Source organism: Leptonychotes weddellii, unplaced genomic scaffold (genome assembly GCF_054177405.1).
Source record: "Leptonychotes weddellii isolate Sample4059 unplaced genomic scaffold, ASM5417740v2 HiC_scaffold_5518, whole genome shotgun sequence".
Lineage (NCBI taxonomy): Eukaryota > Metazoa > Chordata > Mammalia > Carnivora > Phocidae > Leptonychotes > Leptonychotes weddellii.
The window spans coordinates 1-10,889 of NW_028023107.1; the positions used below are offsets into that span (position 1 = coordinate 1).

Below are 10,889 nucleotides of genomic sequence, written 5' to 3' on the forward strand. Positions count from 1 at the left end.
AAGAGAATGGGTGGAGATGGTGATTTGTCCAGTGCGAGCCCTGCCCCCGCACGGGCCACACTCACCAAGCCCGAGTCTCCTGCAGTCAACCCCCCTTCACAAGGTCCTGGTCCTGGGGCACCGGAGGGGCTCCGGGGAGGGGCGAGGAGCAGGGACGGCCATCTGTGCTTGCCCCTCAGCTGGCGTGCGGTGCTCCCGTCCACCCAACCGTCTTGAGGCCCGTCCAGCCCCAAATACCACTGGGGGCAGCTGGGAAGGAAGGGCTGGTCCAGAGAGTCCCGAGGAGCAGAGCCAAGGTCAGGGGTAGGTGGGGATTTGCTCTCTTACATAGATTTGAAAAAAAACCATTAAGGAAAATTAATAGATAATTCGAGAAAAGGTATTGGATTTAAAAGGGTAAATCTATTTTAAAAAAAGAGAGGTGGACCTACACCTGTTCTAACAAAATATATTTCAGATGGATCAAACATTTCACATAAAAATTCCAAAGGTAAAGAGCCATAAAAGGGTGTTTTCATACGTTTATTAAGATAGTTGTTTTTATTTGTTCTTCAGGGTGTTGTCATTTCTGTTCTGCTCATTCTACCAGGGTGACGGCTTGCCACATTTTTAGGAAATTCACTTTCACCGACGTGAAATGTGCGAATATCCTTTCCTATTTTGTTCCTTTGCGTTTTAACCATGCACGCAGTGTACTTGGCCGTGAAGAAAGTTTCGGTTTCTGCAGAGGCAGATCTGTCCACCAAGCTCTGCGGCTCAGGAAGACCGTCCCGGACGCATGGTCTCCTCACACGACCAGCAGGACATGCTGTCCAGGGAAGGGGCTAAAAGTTCCGGCTGAAAAAGCCCGGCTCTGGGAGAAAGTGAACTTTAGTCAGCCTTCAGGACCGTGAACTGGAACAGCTTTCTGAAAGATAATTTGTGAACAGGTCCTGAAATTTGGAAACATGTTTACTCTTACGTGAGAGTCTGTATTCAGGAAATCGGACTGCAGCGTTTACGTACATGTGCGAACTGCAGTAGCGTGGAAACTTCTGGAAACCTGCTTTCACCAAACAGATTTCAACAGATTTCAGCTGTTGAAAAACACGATATGAACATATCTATATGCTGTGAGAAGGAAAACTCTGGACTGCAACATGAGAGACAAGTAAACTGCGTGCGTGCGTCGTGTGCATGGGGGACGTGTGAAGATGCTCACGCGAAGCCTCTGGCTAGCGGCCTTATGTGCTGCCTTCCTCTCTCTGCATCGTCTGTCATGCGTGACTTTCCTGTGGTAAGTATTTTCTGTGTGCAAGAAAACAAAGTGCTTTCATTTTAGCAAAACAAAAGCAATAAAGATGAGAGGAGTACCCAGAAAAGGCCCTCCTTCTAGAGACCGGGCCTCCCATTTCTGTGTAACGTGTACACTTTCTGGTCGTGGTTCCAGGACTTAATCTGTGCCATGGCCAGCGGGAACTTGTGTCATGATGACGACAGTTTGGCAAGCCGCAGGGGTCACTGCGGTGGGCGGCAGCGGGAGGAGGGGGGCACAGGGGTTTGCCACTGAGAGCAGAGCACGGAGAGACGCAAGGGCAGACGGAGGACAGCTGGTGAGAACATTTAATTCAGGGAAGAAGGGAGGAGGGTCAGGTGCAGGCAGCGGTGGCCGTGAAAAGCGTGTCTGAACGAGGTGGATGCACGAGGACCCGTCCTGCGACCAGATCACCTGCAGCTACGGGCTCACCAGCGGCTGCTGGGCTCCCTGCTGGAGCTGAACTGAAACCATGGACCCGGCCACAATTCTCTTTCTAAGGACATGAGGGGGGCTTGAGGCTTGGCACTGCCTGACGAAAAGCTGGATTCTTGGTTCAGCGGCTCAAAGGCGTTGACTAAACGTGGGGCCGAAGGAAGCAACGTGGACAACCGTCACTGAGCCACAACGACAAATGTGAGAGGCGAGAGTTGTAGGACTAATACGCCGGGAGGCCGACGGAGCACAGAACCCTCCTTCCGGAAGGATGAGTGAGGCCCACAGAGCTCCCGACCAGGGCGCGCCGGAGACAGTGGGAAACACACAGGGAGAGTGCAAACAGTAATTTCGGGGGCGTTTGAAACGTGCCGGTCACTGGAACGCCCCATGGCAGCTTCACACCAGCACTGTGTTCCGGGCTGGTCTCCACTCCCAGCGCAGTGACCTCCAGGGGCGGCGTGTGGGGGCGGACCTGCTCGCACGTGTGCACCTGTCCCCAGCACGTGCTGGGGTGTGGACGCCCTTGGGGACAAGCTCTGCCGTGCCAACAGCGTGAGAGTGCCTTCACCTCCGCGTGGGAGGCACCGCAGGGTCCAGGCCAAGTGCACCAGAAGGAGAGATGCTCACGACAGTCGTGGTCTCTGTGTCCTCACCGCAGGTCCTCCAGAGTCAGAAGCACTGACGTGGGGAGGGGGGTCCTTCTCTCGAGGAAAGTCACACGTCTGACTGCTACCCGTGGGAACACCTTCCCTCCATCACCCGCGACGGCTTAGGTCACGGCGCCCTCTCTCCCTTCCCGTGCCCTAGACGTGCCAAGTCCAGGCCCCAGAGGTCACCTGGGACGCCATCCAAAGTCCCTGCACTGCTCATCCCCTGTTCACCCGTCCCCGCCGGTGGGCGGGCGCAGCCTCTGTGATGCTGAGCACGGCTGACTGCATCACAGCTGGGTCTCCCGCTGCACACCTGGCGTCTCCTTGCCAGAGGTCCTGCTACCCTCTGTCCCTCGTTCCTAAGTCATGCTCTCCACAGGATCAGGTGCCCCGCCTGCCGTGCTGAGTCCTGCGCACTCGTGCGGATGTCCCCGAGGTCACTCTGTGCTCCGGCGGCATTCACTGCTGCCTGTTGTCAGATAACCTACTCTACCTCGGGGCTCGCGCGAGTCTCCCGGGGACGAGCCCCTCAGGCAGGGCCCTGTCTGCTGTCTTCGTGGTCCCAGGGCCTGACCACGCAGCCAGCACAAACATCAAACAGGCATTTACTAGTTGAGAGAACTCGTGGTTGAACACTGTTTACTCTTTTTATTTCCAAAACGGGTAGGGTGTAGCTTAGAAAAATCAACATCTTAAGGACTCAATCTAAAAAGAAAGCCCAAGCATTGAGAGGTGGGGAGAGGTAACTATCAGAGAACAGAGATCGAGGAAACCAACTGCAACTGGATGAAGACAACAAAAAACTATGATCTGAGCTCCCTGGCAGCCAAAGCAAAAAGAGTGTATCTGAGTAAAACATTTCTTGTCCAATAAGAAGCAGCACACCAGTTCCTAACAACCAAAGCATTTTCTAGCACTGAATGCTAAAACAAATTTTCATTTTTATATAAACATCAGGGGATATACAGTGAGCGAAGAACAAAGTTTGAAATGACAGCTTTACTAAAACAAGCTAACAACAAAAAACACCCTCCAGGCCTTTAACTAACCTCATTAAAAATGAAATTCCACAATGATATTGTTAGAGAAAGGGGTGCTGACACAGAGTGGGTGCAGAGCTTTCTTATGACCTCCCGCAGCATAGCGGGAGCACTCACCAAACCCCGGGGACGGAGTGACGGGTGCTCCCCTCCCACACCCACACCAGCACTGGACCACTTCTGACGGGTCCACACCCCCAGGACCAATGGCTCAGACCAACCCAGGACACCTGCACGCGGAGCCACTGCATGCCTCTCCCTCTGCGGGTGACACAAGGCTGCTCGGGGGACGAGCTTGGGGCATCTGCAGGAGGCTCCGCGTCTGCTCATGTTTCCACCAGTGGGCACCTGAGTCCCCAGGGTCCCGCCAGGCGGTGTGCTGGGGAAATGACTGAGCTGCTAACAGTACTTATTACCTGACTGCCTGGGAGGACTTTCACGGTAAGGTCCTGCATTATGTAACGTCACACAGGGCCGCGTTCCTGGGGGTGCACCAAGACGGTGAGCTGAACAGTGTTCCCGCCAGAGAAGTGACTCAACCAGTTAGCATTTTCCGGGGAAGAGCTACAGGTCGCGGTTTACTGGCTCGTTGAGAACAACGTGCGACACCATGTGAGCAAACACAGAAACGCCAGGTGTCCGAGGCAGGACGGAGCACGGGAGCATGAAGTTCTTCTTCTCGAAAGCTGTACCAGGGCACCTGTGTGAATCAAACATAGGAGGGGGATCCTGGAGTCCGATAGGACCCACTTGGTTTGACGAAGCTCCTTCCTTTCCCTACAGCTGCCACTGGCCCACTGCTCACAAACAGTAGGCCTAAGAGAATTCAAGTCTGTATTTGTTACACTCAGAGATTACCCCCGGAATGGGAAAGGCCGTGCAGACAGCAAGCAGCACACCAGCGATACCGGGTCTCCGAGAGTACATGCTTGTGTCCACAGCGAACACACGTGGGCCTGGAACAAACCTAGTGAGGACAGTTCACAAGCCCCAGGTGCATTCACATCAGGGCCCAAGGACACAGGCAGTGGGGCCAGTGAGGGGTGATGGGGATGGGGGCTTCCCGGGGAGGGGGTTGGTGCAGGATGACCAATGGACGGGGGCTCCCCGGGCGGCCTGGGGGCTCAGGTGCTCTGGGCCGCGGCCGTGCCCTGCAGGAGTGCCTGGTGAGGGTGCACAGAACCTGCAGGCCGCAAGCAGCCGGCCTGCTGGACACACGTGGACACAAAAGCAGGATGGAGTCACCCCTTTTCTCCTAAAGTTTTCTCCAAGCTACTGTGTCATTGACTTACTGGTCCTGCGTATTCACAGTGGAAGTCAATGTCCAGAAGTGGTTCTTGGAAAAACAGAAACAATTTGACTTTTTCTTCTTTTCCAACGTCAGTGCTCATGTTCTCTTTGCTTAAAACTGCAAACGGAAAGATTCAGGACTCCTCCTCCCAGCTTCCCGGTCTGCACACCTCCCACCTGGAGCCTGCTCAGGCTGCACACCCACTGCGCGGGGCTGGGCGCTACAGACTCTGAATGCTCGTTCATTCTGGAGACCACTGGTAGGAGGCCTGGGTGAACACTCCTCCAACTTTATCCACTCCAGCACCCTGCAGCGGCCCACTTCCTGGGCCGACAACAGGAAGAAAACATGATAAACAGCAAACAAAGCAGATGGAAACAGAGATGGGTTCCAAGTGTTGAAAAGGGAAAGATACGGACTTCCCAGCCTCACTCTGATGAGTAAGTTATTCAAAGCTCTTCTGGAAAAGTGGGCAGCATTTTCAGCAGCACTGACTTGGGAAACCGAGCTCACAGCGCCTTCAGAAAGAATCGCCTCCTCAAGCCCAGACACGGTCCCCAGCCGTGAGGAGCCCCCGACTCCGCCTGCTGTGGAGAGACCCCAGTGGCAGACGGCCGCTCAGGGTCCCGAGTCAGAACGGACGGAGCGAGGTGCGCAAGACAGCTCAGGGAGGGGCCTGCCCACGCTCTCCTCAGAGGGTGAGGGGGTGGGGACGCAAGTCCCATCAGCCCCCATCTCCACCACGCCCCTCCCCGATCACGGCCTCTGGGAAAAGGAAGACCCACGCCCACAACAAGTAACAGAGGAAGAGACAATTCACAGAAAGATTCTGCCTCACAAGTTGCAGACATGGATCCTGTAATAATGTTGCAGTAAACGCTGTCCAACTTACTAGTGAATTTGCCAGGTTACCACGGAATTCTAGTCGGCAGCCCCCCGGTCTTCCCAGTTTTGCTCTCAGCCGTGGGCCACCGTCAGGCCAGCTGCTGGCTGCCCGCGTGGGGGCACCTTTTGGCCGGGATGCACTTGCCCAGTTGTGCCAACACCCCTCCACGTCCTGTGCGGACATCACCCCAGCTCAGAACCTGCAGTCTCAGGACACACTCACGCTGTCGATGCGGGGGTCCAGGACGCAGCCGGGCCCTCGCTGGCCTCGCCAGCAGAGCTAACCGTGCACAGCTGTGGGTGAGCGGAATCGTGTCCAGGGGCACGGGGAGGAGTCCCGCATGTTTTGTACTGAGTATGCGAGGTACATGTGAAGTATGCTCACCAAAGTCACCGATCTTCATAAGAACGTAGTTTTCTAATTAAATAATCTATTCACCCAATAATTACATTCCAAAGATTTTCAACAGGGCTTGAAAAGATGAGTACATTTTTCCTTAGCTACCCCATTTTTGGTTTTATGGTTTCTGATCCTTTAATTAGGGACTCAGGAAGATCGATGTACAAGGAAACCACATTTTCTTGATGTTCAAATTAAGTAAGCTTTAGAGTACAGAGTTCTTTATACTCGTTAGAAAATCATCTGGGTAAAATTTTTACTGGACAACTCCAGAATCCTCTTTCCTTGACGACCATGCAGCCAGCACACCCCCCAAAGCAGGCGCCTCACCTTCCTTCGTCCCAGGACGTTCCCAGGACGTTCCAGCACAACAGCAGAACAGTCATTCAGTCTGTCCATGAAACAGACGCCAAAGAAGTGATTCCCATAATCATAAAATTGATATACAATCTCAGAAATTATAAAAAAATTGGAAAATCAAGAAAAAAGTTCTACTTAAGCCAGAACAAGTACCACTGACATCATGCTGTATTTAACAGTAAACTTCTCCTAACCTACCGACAATTACGCCCCGGCCCCCCGTTCAGGCTCAGGCTCCTCCCACCTGAGCCTGTCTCCCTGTCATTTTTAATGGCGGCAAGACACGTCCAGCCCATCGTGTGGCCGTCTGCGGACATGCTCACCTGGCCCTCTCACTGTGAGTCTACAAAAGTGGGACACCGTGGAATCACGCCTCACCTGAGAGCTGGTGCCCTCCTCCCGCATCATCGCTTCCTGAGGTGTCCTCGGAGGCCGGGCTGCCCTGTGGCTCTGGCGGAGCGGGGACGTACCCCTCAGGAGGCAAACTCGCCGTGTAGAACCGCCTTCGAGGGGGGTCCTTGGCGTCCTCATCTGCAGGAGACAAGGGGACGGTCAACACGGCATCACGTGACCAGACATTTGCCGGCCCTGGCACCCTTCCCCAACCTAATGCCCCGAAGACGTGAGACCCAACAGCTCGTGAAACCCAGCCTCTGCCCTCGGCACTGAGCTCAGGAAGCCAAGAGCCTTGTCAGAGGGCACCAGCCCTATATCCAGCCAGGAGAAAGGAACGACCTGTGATTATTTAACCTCTGGATTTTTATAAAATGAGACAAAAATATAACTCATGAAAAGGAAGCAGAAAAAAGAATATTCCACATAGCATACCTCTCATCATTACCATGCAAATCTCTTAACGTTTTGGTGCACAGTCTGGAACTTTTTCTCATGTGTGCTAACAACCCGCATATATGGTGTATACACACACATCTTAATGGGATCATGCTACCCACTTTTGTTATTATACATTTGTATATCATATATAATATTCAAAAGTTAATACATGACAGAATAATATATTAAGATACATTTACATCTACGTGGTCTTTTAATGGTTACGTAATATTCCATGTCTCTAACAAATTATAATTTAACCATTGTCCTAAATTCCACACATGGAGGTTGATTCTAAATTTCCACTATCACAAACAGCTGCTGACTGTCCTTGTCATACATAACTTTGCACACCTGACCACTGAGTTCCTTCAGAGAAATCCCTGCAAACGGGATTGTCCGAAGGGTAAGTACCTTCCGCTGGCTTCTGAGACGCACGGTCCAGAAAGGCAACTACAGGATCGCTGGTTTCTCCCATGCTCTTTCCAACACTGGGTGGCAGAAACCTTTAACTCACGCACAGCTGACACACAGAGGTGCGTTAGTTTCACGCCACATACTGACTGGACAATTCCGCGTGCCCTGCAGTGTTCCCGTAAGCAGTGCAGTCAACATCTGGCCCCACACACAGGATGACAACGTTCTGGACTCTGCTCCCCAGGCTGCACTTCCAAACCTGAGATGGGACCACACACAGAAATAAACTCTAAATGGATCAAAGACCTAGATGTGAGACCTGAGACCACAGAACTCCTAGAAGAGAGCACAGGCTGTGATCTTTTTGATTCCAGCCTCAGCAATATCTTTCTGGAACTTTCTTCTCAGACAAGGAAAACAGAAGCAAAAATAAACTAGTGGGCAAAGGAACTGGCCAGACAATGATGAGGCAGCCTAGGGAAGGGGAGATGTTCATAAACGACCTCTTCATCTTTTTAATTGTCATATTTCCATTGAAAATACGGTAAAGCAATCTTGTATGTGACAAACACAAGTGGATATCCCCATTAATCTTTCACAGAAAAACTGACATTTTATTTAAAAAAAAAAAAAGGTTTGAAAGAAATCACTAATACATATGACATATACTGTAAAAACCTTGAAACACTCTCCAATTCTTCCACCATCAATGTATTTCACTTTCTTGGAGCTAAGATGCAAGAATTCAGTTCTTAGATTAATTTACTTCATAGTCGATGAATTACTATGTCATTCCACTGGAATTGGGGGCAGAGTGGGACATGGCTTCCAAGGAGACCACCCCAGACAGACATCAACGTTTATCCTTTCTGCAGAGGATTTCTGGAAGCTTTTAGTCGGCTAAAGTGTCAGTGATGAGAAAGTTAAAGAGAACTTGGAATGTCACCGTTCACTTGATTATTCGGGTGCACAGATCGGGAAGTGAAACACAACTTGAGTCACCAGAGGCAGCTGAGACGCATCTCCATCCAGTGCAATGCTCCCGGGAAACCGCTCTCATCCATCTGGACAGCACACCCGCGGCTCCTAAGGCTGAGCCTTTGAACCGTAAATGACCTGACAGCTTCCAGCTCCAGTTCTCCCCAATTTCTTCTGCGGAAAAATGGCTTGTTGTGATGACATCTAGCTACACTTCCCCAGTCAGATGTTCACGGCTCAGGGACGATCAAGGTGAAAGTTAACTAGGCTTTGCTGAGCAGCCACACACACAGGCCTCCGCGCCCCCATCCTTCACCCGGCACGGGGGCCCAGCGCCCCACGGGACTCCGTGCCCCCCTGCCCTCCACCCCGCACTCACTGGGTGTGTGTGCAGGGACAGCGTGGGGACAGCGTCCCAGCTGGAGAGAACTCTGGGGGACCCGCACGGCTCAGGTGAAGCCAGTGGAAGTCACCACTATGAGCTTGGTTGTCCACTTCGTTTAGCTCCCTCCGACCTGGAGCGGCTCCCATGCAGGTCCCTGAGCTCACTGGGTGCCGCCTCCGAGCAGCCGCCATGCAGGGCACGGGACACGGACAGACCACAGCGCCTCTTCCACCCGGGGATCACGCCTTGCCCGGGGCACAGAGCCGGGAAGGGAGTGAGCACAGGACGCAGGAGTGGCTGGCTGGAGGAGAGGCCCGGGTGCGAACGGCTCAGAGCCCACACGAGCTGTGGCTGCGTCCCGCGCCTGAGGAGCTGCACAGATGTGCGCAGTGACAGAAGGAGAACGTGGCCGGGGCGGGAGCGCCGATGCTCGGGCGTCCTATCCCCCTGGCCTGTCCTGAACGGGGATGCGCCTCAAGGGGCCTGCCCCACTTGATCTCTCTGCTTCCTCATGATGCCCCAGCAGTCGAGCAAGCCAGTTTTAACAAAATCGATGCTGGTTTCCAACTCAGCCTCTTAAAAAGAATCACAACCACCAGAAGCCTTTAAAACATTCAAGGAAATGCTGTTGTTGAGGAAGAGAGAAGTTTCTCGTGGCACCATCACTCACCCCCCCCCAAAACTGGGTTAATGTGTCCCCCTGTTAGGAATGCGGTGTGCTCACCGAACCCCCTGCCACGGCTAGCTATTCCGATTTTGGACTTTCAGCTCCCATAGAAGTAACTGGATGCAGCTCTCCCTTCCTGCCTCTTGGACAATGCACGAAATTTGGCGCAGACTCTGGACCACATGGCCCGGCCGGCCCAGAGCCCTCCTACCACCTGCAAATCCGGGAGGTAACACCTGGTCCGCCCCACTCTGGGGAAGCCCAGCACTGGATCTGGGCTCTTCTCCTTTGCCCTTTGTCATTCCAGACGCGAAATTCAGCACCTTGTTCTACAAATCGTCTGTTCACCCCAAGCACCTCAAGAGCTAATTAAAAAAAAACAAAACACCATTTTTTTTTTTTTAAAGGACTTTACATTTTTAGAGCAGTTTTAGGTTCAGAGCAAAATGGAGAGAGAGCTACAGAGATTTCTCATATGCCCCCCTCCACATGCACAGCCTCCCCCAACAGCACCCCCACTACAGCATCCCCTCTGGACGGTGCATTTGGCACCACTGATGAGCCCGCGTGGACAACTGTCATCCCCCAGAGTCCACAGTCTACATCAGGGTCGCTGCTGGTGGTGCATGCTCCGTGGGTTTGCACGAATGTGTGAGGACACGTACCCACCGTGACAGGGTCACACGGAGTGGTCTCACTGCCCGAAGCCCTCTGTGCCCCGCCTGCTCACCCTCCCTCCCCCTTCCCCTGGCAGCCACTCCTCTCTTTACTGTGTCCCTAGTTTTGCCTTTTCCAAAAGGTCACAGAGTTGGGATGATGCAGTGTGTAGACTCTGCAGAGTAGCTTCTCTCACTTAGTAATCTGCACTTACGACTCCTCCATGTCTTCTCACGGCTTCACGGCTCATTCCCTTTCTATACTGAATATTACCCCACTGTCTGGAAGGACCAGTCTATGTGTCCATCACCTACTGCAGGACAACTTGGTGGCCTCCGGGTTTTGGCAGTTACAAATACAGCTGCTGTAAACACCTGTTTCAGCTTTCATGTGCACAACAGCTGGGTCATTCCGTGGGGCTTTCAGGGGGGATGAGGGGTCAGATCATTCTCTGCACAATCTTTGCCATCTTGGCCTCCCTGGGCCCCTCCTCCTGTACCTCAGAGTTCTTTTATCCCTGATGGAAGTCTCCGGGCCACCAATACCCCACGCTACGAGCGCACCCACGCACACCCCGCACCCACGCTGCGAGC

The 10,889-nt window shown here is 53.0% G+C and overlaps 1 long non-coding RNA gene across 1 annotated transcript; it reads right to left on the reverse strand.

Moving 5' to 3' along the window:
- Positions 1–506: 506 nt before the first annotated feature.
- Positions 507–10,827, reverse strand: LOC145719597 (uncharacterized). Its single transcript, XR_014142491.1, has 2 exons — positions 4,715–10,827; positions 507–4,122 (listed from the first exon to the last, which is right to left on the reverse strand). It is a non-coding gene; the product is annotated as an uncharacterized LOC145719597 (long non-coding RNA).
- Positions 10,828–10,889: the final 62 nt, after the last annotated feature.